The sequence below is a fragment of the Odontomachus brunneus genome, unplaced genomic scaffold (genome assembly GCF_010583005.1).
Source record: "Odontomachus brunneus isolate Ranch 3 - 2012 unplaced genomic scaffold, Obru_v1 Obru_scaffold_008, whole genome shotgun sequence".
Taxonomy (NCBI): Eukaryota; Metazoa; Arthropoda; class Insecta; order Hymenoptera; family Formicidae; genus Odontomachus; species Odontomachus brunneus.
The window spans coordinates 2,370,687-2,379,729 of NW_022639458.1; the positions used below are offsets into that span (position 1 = coordinate 2,370,687).

Genomic DNA, 9,043 nt, shown 5'->3' on the forward strand with positions numbered 1-9,043 from the left:
CTCTCTCTCTCTCTCTCTCTCTCTCTCTCTCTCTCTCTCTCTCTCTCTCTCTGCACGTGCTTTCAGAATTCTGCTACTTTTTTCCTTGTTGTAGCACGTCTTATTGTTGACTGGAATTGTGCGTGTAACACTTTCGCTACAATTATGACAGTTTAAGTCGCCCGGAAGCGATACCCCAAGTTAATGGACAGTCATCTCCTCATGTGGCTCTGTATATTTTGGGATTTGCATTACGACTGTGTATTCCAAAGTTCGATGCTACCGTTAAGCTAGAAACATCCTAGCGCGTGGCATGATTCCGTCGCTATTAATCTTATAAATCACGTTGTAAATATGGACATCGGGATTTATAGAGATGTAAGAGCGCGAGCGGTACGCGAAACCGGCGAGTATCTCGCGCAATTTACTTTAATCGAATTTAGGTCGTGACAAAAATAACCCGGACGCAAATGGAGATTATAGCGAGGTACAAATTTCAGACTAATCGATCACTCTTGCAAGAAACGCGCGTTCGACGGTGCCTGTCATTTCTTATTTACAACCTTGCTCCGACAGTTTCTCACACACACATACACATACACTAGACTTCCTTAAATACATACAAATTTGAGGGGTTTCCATTGGCGTGTTTTACAAGAATATCACTCACCAAATATTTCGCCTCGCTGGCTACCTTCTCGATTGACAACGGTAAGCAAGGTGCCAAAACAGTGGGCATGGAACTAGAACCAACCCGTTATCGCGTTATCGTTAGTAGGAGCTGCCAAGACGAAATGATTTAGCGCGCCCCTTTGGCTAATGTTAAACAAATTAAACGCGACGTTCGCGTAATGCAGACAAATGTTCTTTGCTTCGAGATTTCCTGATTGATCCTGTGCTTCGCCGACCGTAGTGATATTCGTGGAAATGACACTTTAACAATCGTGACAAGACAAATAGGTGCGCCGGACAAGCCGAATGGTTGGTCAAATAAATCTCACTACACTGGCCCAAGATTAACTACGCTCGAGTCACTAAATACGTACCTGCCGCGGTACAGAAAGCTTTGCGGTAAAGCACATTTTTCCGAAAATAATCTTGGCAGAGGCGCATCGTCTTTGAAACTGCCTGGAGTCCCGAGTAATCTAATATTGTATGAATCACCGTGTGCCATTGGTTGAGGGAGTCCAAGCGACTTGTTTCGAAACGCTTCTGACAACCTGACAAAAATTCCTATTTCGTGTTTCGTCGTCCGTCACGCAACGGCCGCATGACGTTCGCTAGGACTTTGCTACCACGCGACTAACTTCAAACAAAGTGATCAAATAGAGAGATCAGTGATCATCGTTCACGTTTACACGTTACGTATTACACCTCAACCACTTTGAAGTGTTCCCCACATTGAAACAGTGTTACTGCTGCTTATAATCGCCACATTAGCTCCATTTTCAAGTTGCGCTTGCAAATTTGGCAATGTCGGAGTGCATAGTTATAACGTCTAATCACGTCTAACGATATATTTAGAACGTTCATCTGAACAAAATAAGATAAATGTATGTGAACTGCATTTGCCATGCGTTAAGTTGCGCTATTAGTAAGAAATACATCAATCTTATTTCGGGAATTCCAGCCAGGATTAACTGGTCTCTTTAAAATTATAGTCTTTAACATTTTTTTTTAAATATACGTTGGGGCGATGAGGCACTTGTTTCTCGACATACATAGACTGATTGTTTCTTTCAAGATACTTTTTATTCTGTACGTTTCTCGTTACTATACGTTGTCGACTGCGTGTAATGTTAGCAGAAAGTGTCATGCAATCGCGAAACGGAGTCGATACTCAAGTTTACAGTGACAGTCAGCCTTTAAATTCGACACCGTGATCGTTCTCCTTCCTCTCCTTCGCACGAAACATCGGAGATGGCATCGTCGCGCAATCGAAAGGGTGAGACGGAGGGTGACGGCAGTTACGCTTCAATCGGGGAACGCTCCATGTTACCTGGGAATAGGGGTGATTTTTTCAGAAGTGTATAGCCGATAGGGGTAACCGGGGGCTCCCGTTCAGGGTTGTGTGTGGGTGGCTCGTCTACGAGACTGTAGAAGTCCCGGGTGGTGTAGTAGGTGGAACACTAGAGACGGAGGCGGTCCTACCCTGCTTGGGGGCGTTAAAGAAGCGGGTGGGGTTGGCCACCCCCGCACGTCAACCCTTACACCCCGCGTCTCCGAGAGCCCCGTGTGCCCCCCGGATCTCTTCGATCCCATATTCGCCAATCAGCCGACCCATCCTGCTCTTCGGCACCCTCTACCGACGAAAGTTGCCGGCACGGCCATCTGGTTCTCCGGCTCCTCCGGCTGACCGTCGATTTCTTCAAAATTCGAAGATCAGCCTGGCGAGCGCAGGAGACGCTGCGGAGCTGGGGCAGCAGTTGAGCCGGGCTGAGACGCGGCGAGGCGAGGCGAGGCGAGCGTCCGATGGACGGACCATGAAGAAGACGTATATTTAATTGACGAGTCGCGCTTCGCCACCCTCCGTTCGTCCGTAGCCGCAGTTGATCGATTCTGTGCCGTCGGGACAGTGTTTTGTGCGCGATACATCGGCATCTCGGGGATTCGAGCATCGTGGTACCGGCGGCTGATGACTTCGGCCTGGCTGTCACGCCTTCTTCATGGTCGCGCCGGGACGACCAGGCCGACACGCGGGAGAGGGTGGTGTGCGTCAATCGTGATATATATTTCGCATCATCCCCGCCACCTTGGCGGCTTCGCCCATTTTCTCACCTCCTCCGCTGGTTCAGACGTACGTGCGGAGTACGCGCGCGGATGCACACACACCTACGGTGCATACACGGACGAAGTGCAGCGGGAGCTAACACAGCTGCGGCGGCATAACCCCCCCGTTTTCGCGCTTGCTTGGCACGGCACAGCATCCCTCTTCGGCCACTTCCGGCCAGGCCAGGCTCCGCCCACTTTTATATTAATCACGTCTTGGTTCGCTCCTGGCTTCTGTTCTCCATCTTTCTTCCCCAGTGAGCGATTTCCTACCGCGGACGCCTGGGAACCACACCTTTGCCCGTTGGCTTATTCATGTCCCGGGCTTGCGACGCGAGCCTCGACATCTCTCTCTTACTCTCTCTCTCTCTCCCTCTTCTTCTCTATACTTCTCTCTATACCTCTATTTTTCCACCTCTTCCCCCCGCCGTCTCGTCTCTCGACCGATCTCGCGGAAATACGACGACGATGCGCTCTAGACGTGACACTGCAAGGGTGATAGAGATATTCGCATAGCCGTTCGCGGGCGAGCTCGCATTGGCTCTTCGGACGCTTCGCAAAGACGTATAGTTCGATTAATTTATATATGGTCGGTCGGTGATAACAATGTTCCGCCAGAATGTGAACGAGTCAATTTTGCACTTAGAGCTGTAGCTGTTGCCTCTTGATACGTCCACGAGGGGTGACGAGAGGGCTTCGTGAATTGGAATGCTATCGATGGGATGTTGTGCTGAGTACTGTGGGTTATCTCCTCTTCGTCTGCACCTCTGAATCCTCTGACAATGAATTGAAACGTCAGCATTGTCTTGAATCGATGAGCTTACCTAGTTAGAGAATTTGTCATATTTCTACCAAAAGTATATCACCGATGTACTCAATGTTTACCATCTCACCAGGTGAAAAGCTCCATCACTTTGTGTGCTAACACTTCGAGTGACAACGTATTTTCGTATTTACCTTCGTAACCAAAATCATTAGTATCTTCATCCATTTTTCTCGTCTTGGGATGCTCAAAAAAATTCCCAAAAATTATTGAGATTTCCTTTACCCTCCTAATTGAAAGCCATATAGCTCTTTTGTGAAAAACAAATTAAGTATTTTGTTTTTAATAATTTTCAACAAAAATGCTCCGAGTATTTCTTAGAGATAACCCTCATCATTGGGTTACCATTCAGAGAGTTAAAATCTGATGTGCTCTTTGCTTCTCGTTTTTTTCTCTTTATCTCTTTTTGAATCTTAAGTCGGAAAAAGATAAAGAACAAGAAACAAGAAGCAAAAAGTACATTGTAGATCATGTTTAATAATCTCAGTATTCTCACGACGCGTTAATAGGATCGATTGTTTTTCGAGAGAGCGTTTCGTGGCATCTCGTAGAAGACGGCCACTCGGCACGGTGAGAGCCAGCGAAAGGGCGAATCGTGGTGAGGCGCAGGTGACTGCGGCGTTCGTGCGTTCGGTGGCGGCGTAATGAATAATAACCTGTTATTATTACCAGGTCGAGCAATAAACACGCAGCTCACGAGCGCGCGCCCCCGCGCCGCAATAAGCTTCGTCACGCATAGGCACGACATTTGTTTCCGCGCGTAGAGTATGCGGGCTGTTACGAATGCCACCTTCCTACAGATATTGGCTCCATTGTTACACGTTGTGTATCGTGACTGCTTCTCCACTGTTTCCGCCCGTCGCGACCACTTTACCACCACTTCGCCGCCACTTCGGTCTCTCGTCGATATTCCACCTCGTGTCTCTCCGCTTTTAATTTCTCTTCTGACACCTCTATCGCGTCGCTGAGCGCCCACAACGACGTCACATTCGTCGGGATAGTTCGCGAGGCTCGTTCGTGTTTCGGCTATTTGAATTCACCGACGGAAACGCGCGTCCGTTGTGTCTGACGATAATTGCTTCGCGCGCGCGAAATCAAAATCGACTAGGAGGGGAAGAGTATTCCCCGCTGAGACGGTTGACTACTTTGTAATTTTTATTACATGTCCGAGTAAAAAATGAAAGGGAAAGATCTCCATACTTGTTAGTAGGTGCAATGTTAGCATGAGATATTCATCGTTACACATTCTATGTCGTGACCACCGTTTCCCGACCTACCACACCTTACACTGCTCCCTTTTTAACGTCGCGCTGCGCGCTGTTTTTACCCCGAAGATCTCACTCGTAGCGTGCCACCCTAACTATAATATGCGTTACCGGCGAGACAGACTGAAGGAGCCTTTCAAAGGCAAAATTATTAAGTCAAAGTGACGTCTATCGATTGTCTCTGCGACTTTGCTTCATTGAACAAATGAACATCGCGCGGGATATGTGTTGCTTTTTAGTGAAACAAACATCTGGTTGAAATTCTTGCATGCGCGATTCCTTAATTCGGACATTTGAGAAGGCGCACAAGCGATTTTTATCACTTAGAGCAGCGGAACAATCGTAGGCAATGCGCACTAGTTGAAAATATGTCGCGGACGAAATTGGCGTCGGCGACGCGAATCGGCCAAATTCCTATAGACCGGTTCATTTTGTCGCGATAATACGCATTCCATGTCATTCCGGCGGCGCGTGTACGGCAATGCATCATCGCCCACGCGACGGGTATTTGTCAATAGAAACAGGCATCGACGCCGCAACCGCGGCAAGTATACGTCAATATACATAACGGCCGGCTGTTGACTTGTTACGTTGTCGAGTACCGCCGATGATTCGATGATTTGCCGATCCGTGACTACCCCGTGTCAAATATGCCCCGCGGCTGTTCTCGCGGGCGCGTTAACACGGAGAACGCCGGCCGTTCATTTGCGATCGGCGCACTAACGCGCGTCGTTACATTAGATTATCAATCCCGCGATTGTGATGCGCCGCTGGTTTGTACTTCGACTCGTTATGCCGCGATAATGGCTCCCCGATTCTCGTCGCCGCGACAATTTCGCGAACGCCCGCCTCTACCCGCCGCGCGACACGCACCCCCGCGTGACTGGCCGAATTTTAGCTGCTGGCAATCTAGTTGGGGTTGTTCTATGAGATACTTCCCGCTTGCTATGTACAAGGTGTCTGATGGTATCTGGCAAAACGCTTATTTGTATGTAGATTCAAATTAAACACAACATTACTCTGCCATTTTGCAAACCGCGCAAAATTTTGAAATATCAACACTCTGAATGGCGATTAGAGTCTAGAAAACGTTCGTTTCTCGGAGAATTTTGGTTTAAAAATCATTAGAAAAGAAATACTTAGCAATTTATTTTTCACAACAAATCATTAGAAAAGAAATACTTAGCAATTTATTTTTCACAACAAAGCTATGTAGTTTTCGATTAGAAGGGTGAAGAAAGTTTCAATAATTTTGGGGGATTTTTCGAAAGCTTCAAGTAAAGAGAAATCAAAGAAAACACTAATGACATAAAATACGTTGTCATTCAGAGGATTAATTAAAGCAGATTGCTGAATGATCGCAAGCAATACGATGCAGGGTACGACGGTAAATACAATTTCCGTTGTGTGCTTGTTCATCAGGCAAAACTATCTCCTAGCATTTTGCAACCATGCAGATTTTCAAGTTATTAATTAAAGAAGATTAACGATATATTTCGCATAATCAATCTTCTTCAATTAATACCTCCAAAATTTACGTGATTATTTGCAAAATGGCAAAAAGCTTGTCGATCGTCCTGATAAAAGCGCACAACAGAAATCCCAGTTACCGTCACAACCTGCACCGCATGCTACCGTTCGTCAATCTTCTTTAATCAACAACACAAAATTTTACGAGGATGTTTTCAAAATGGTAAAGGGATTTTCCATTCAGTTTGATCTAATCTACGCGAACGTTTTCCCATCCACCGTCAGACACCCTGTATATATCGGGATCCGAATGAAATTGGCATACAACAGAGTTATCTTGGACTTGGAATTCTGCCGATTGATTATTGCCGCGATATCAATACCGATTTGTGTAAACTACTCGTGCAGCAAGTTACGAAACCGAACAGTTGCGTATAGGTTGCATATGTGTGATATCGAAGCACGAGTCGTTTCGTAATTACGTCCCATCATTATTTCACCGTATCGTTCAATCTGTCAACGTACCGGCATCGTGTAGCTGTGCGTGGCGTTGTCACCGGAATAGTTTCGCCCTATTCGAAATATCGCGTCTAAAACGCAGCGTGTTAAAAACGTAATAACAATTGAAGCGACGGGCGGCATTACGTTGTCAGGCATCAGCGATGATTCGTCGATCCATGACGGAGCCGTGTCAAATGTGCCCTCTAGCTGTTCCCGTGTGCGCGCTAACACGGCCGGCTCATTTGCGATCGGCGCACTAACTCGCGTCGTTACATTAAATTATCATCCCCGTGATTCTGATGCACCGGCAGTTTGTACGGCGACTCGTTATAACACGATAATGGTTCTGCGCTCGTCTCTTCGCCGCGATTAGCGTTAAACAGACACCCGTCCACGCAAACTCGTGCACCGCTACGCGTTTGACGATGGTGACGTCAATAACTGATGTATCTGCCGCTGGTGAATCTTCATTGTGACAGGTTACAGACTGTTATGGCCGCTCGACAACGACACTAATGGCCGAATCGGCATTCCGCTTCAGCTCCGAGAGGATCGAACAACATTCCCGTGTGTCTTGGGATTATCGATTCGCCTTATATCTACACTTAGCCCTATATCGCGGGTAGATCGCGCGCAGAAACGTTCAATAATCGTAAATCTCCCATACAGCATGAATATCAAAAAACGTTTGAAAGTTGTCCTGCTTGTTTTAAACGTCTTTAAGATATCTCCAAAATTGGGTATACATACACTGGGCGAACGAATGACGAATGTAAACTTTCGTTTCCTGATTAACAATCAGAACAAATGCTAATGCTTTAACAAATCTAAAAATTTTTTTGCATTTCGGCCGATTTGATACGGTTTATGAAGAAAGTTTATGCGTATGGTGTAGACGCAAATATATCACACGTTTGTTGCTTGTTCGCTCAGTATAAGGAAAAATACTCAGTAATTGACACTTGTTACGGCACTCATCAGTTTCCAGCATCTTACTCGAATTGCATCCAATATCAAAGTGTACGAGGATTTATCAATCATTTATTAATTATCTATCAATTATAATTTATTATTTACTTATTTTCATTTTGTTATATCTCCATATTCTTGAAACCCGGTAACATTCGCGCAAGAGTGTCGAAAACAAGTCGAAGTACCGAAAATTTTCTCCTATATTCAGCTTAAGACGTATTTTAGACATTTGTGCTCCTTGGACTATTTTGGACAAATCAGTTGGGCTGAGTATTCTCCAGGAATTTTATATTATGTAACCTCTGAAAAATGCGCGGTCCTGCTTGCGACACGATACGCCTGTGACACGAGAGCCACGTCGGATGAGTGATCGATAGGGACAGACGACAGTGAAAACTGACCTACTCACGTCAGGCCGGACGTTTAAGACAAAAGACGCGATGTGTCGCGGGCGGTTCATATTTCGTTCGGGTATCGTCTGTCGCCCCTTTGTGTACAAATCTACGTAATAATTGATGTACGACGGGGGCCACGAATACAAACACGGATGGTTTTAATATGCCGCCCGCTCTTCCTAATGTCCGGCGCGCTCGCCAGGATCTCTATTATGGGCACGGGCGCGCATTGCAAACGAGATGCATCAGGAAGCACGCGCGCGCGACCAATGCAGAACGAGTGGATAATGATCGGCTTTTTTTTTAAGTCCAACCCGGCTACTGGCCGCTCGGATCGCCCCACCGACAAAGTCGGCAACCCTTTTCCCGACGTCCCGCAGGGAATGTGAAACGCGCTTTGTACGCCGCGATTTCGCGTTTTCGTTCGTCCGGGCACAATGACGAGGGCGGTCGTCCTTTTCTACTGAAAGAAAATCCGTAATCTCGTGTAACGGTATACTATCGGAAGACGCGGCCGAGCGCATTCGCCAGGAGCGCTATTAAATGACTTGCGAGCGATTTTTTGTGCGTCGCATCGTCGACGACAAAAATACGGAACGCTCTGGTTGACTCTTTGCTGAGCGGAAAGAGAACCGGACACCGAAAGATGCTTCGCTTCCTCATTTATCTCCGATCGGGAAATACACGAGAATTTCATTAGCGACACTCCCACACAACCTACGTCGTGTTCACGCTTGGTACATTTGATATTGGAGAAGGTAGAGCTCGTCTGATATCATGTTTATGTCGATTATTACAATAATGACATATATTATACAAATTCTATCAACTGTATTTCTTTTGATAAAGAAGAATACATATACATATAT

General features: G+C 46.4%; 1 protein-coding gene across 19 annotated transcripts in view; it reads left to right on the forward strand.

Annotated features, from left to right (window-relative positions):
- Positions 1-9,043, forward strand: part of LOC116854091 (forkhead box protein P1) — a 324,470-nt gene that overhangs the window by 1,155 nt on the left and 314,272 nt on the right. The window lies entirely within an intron of this gene.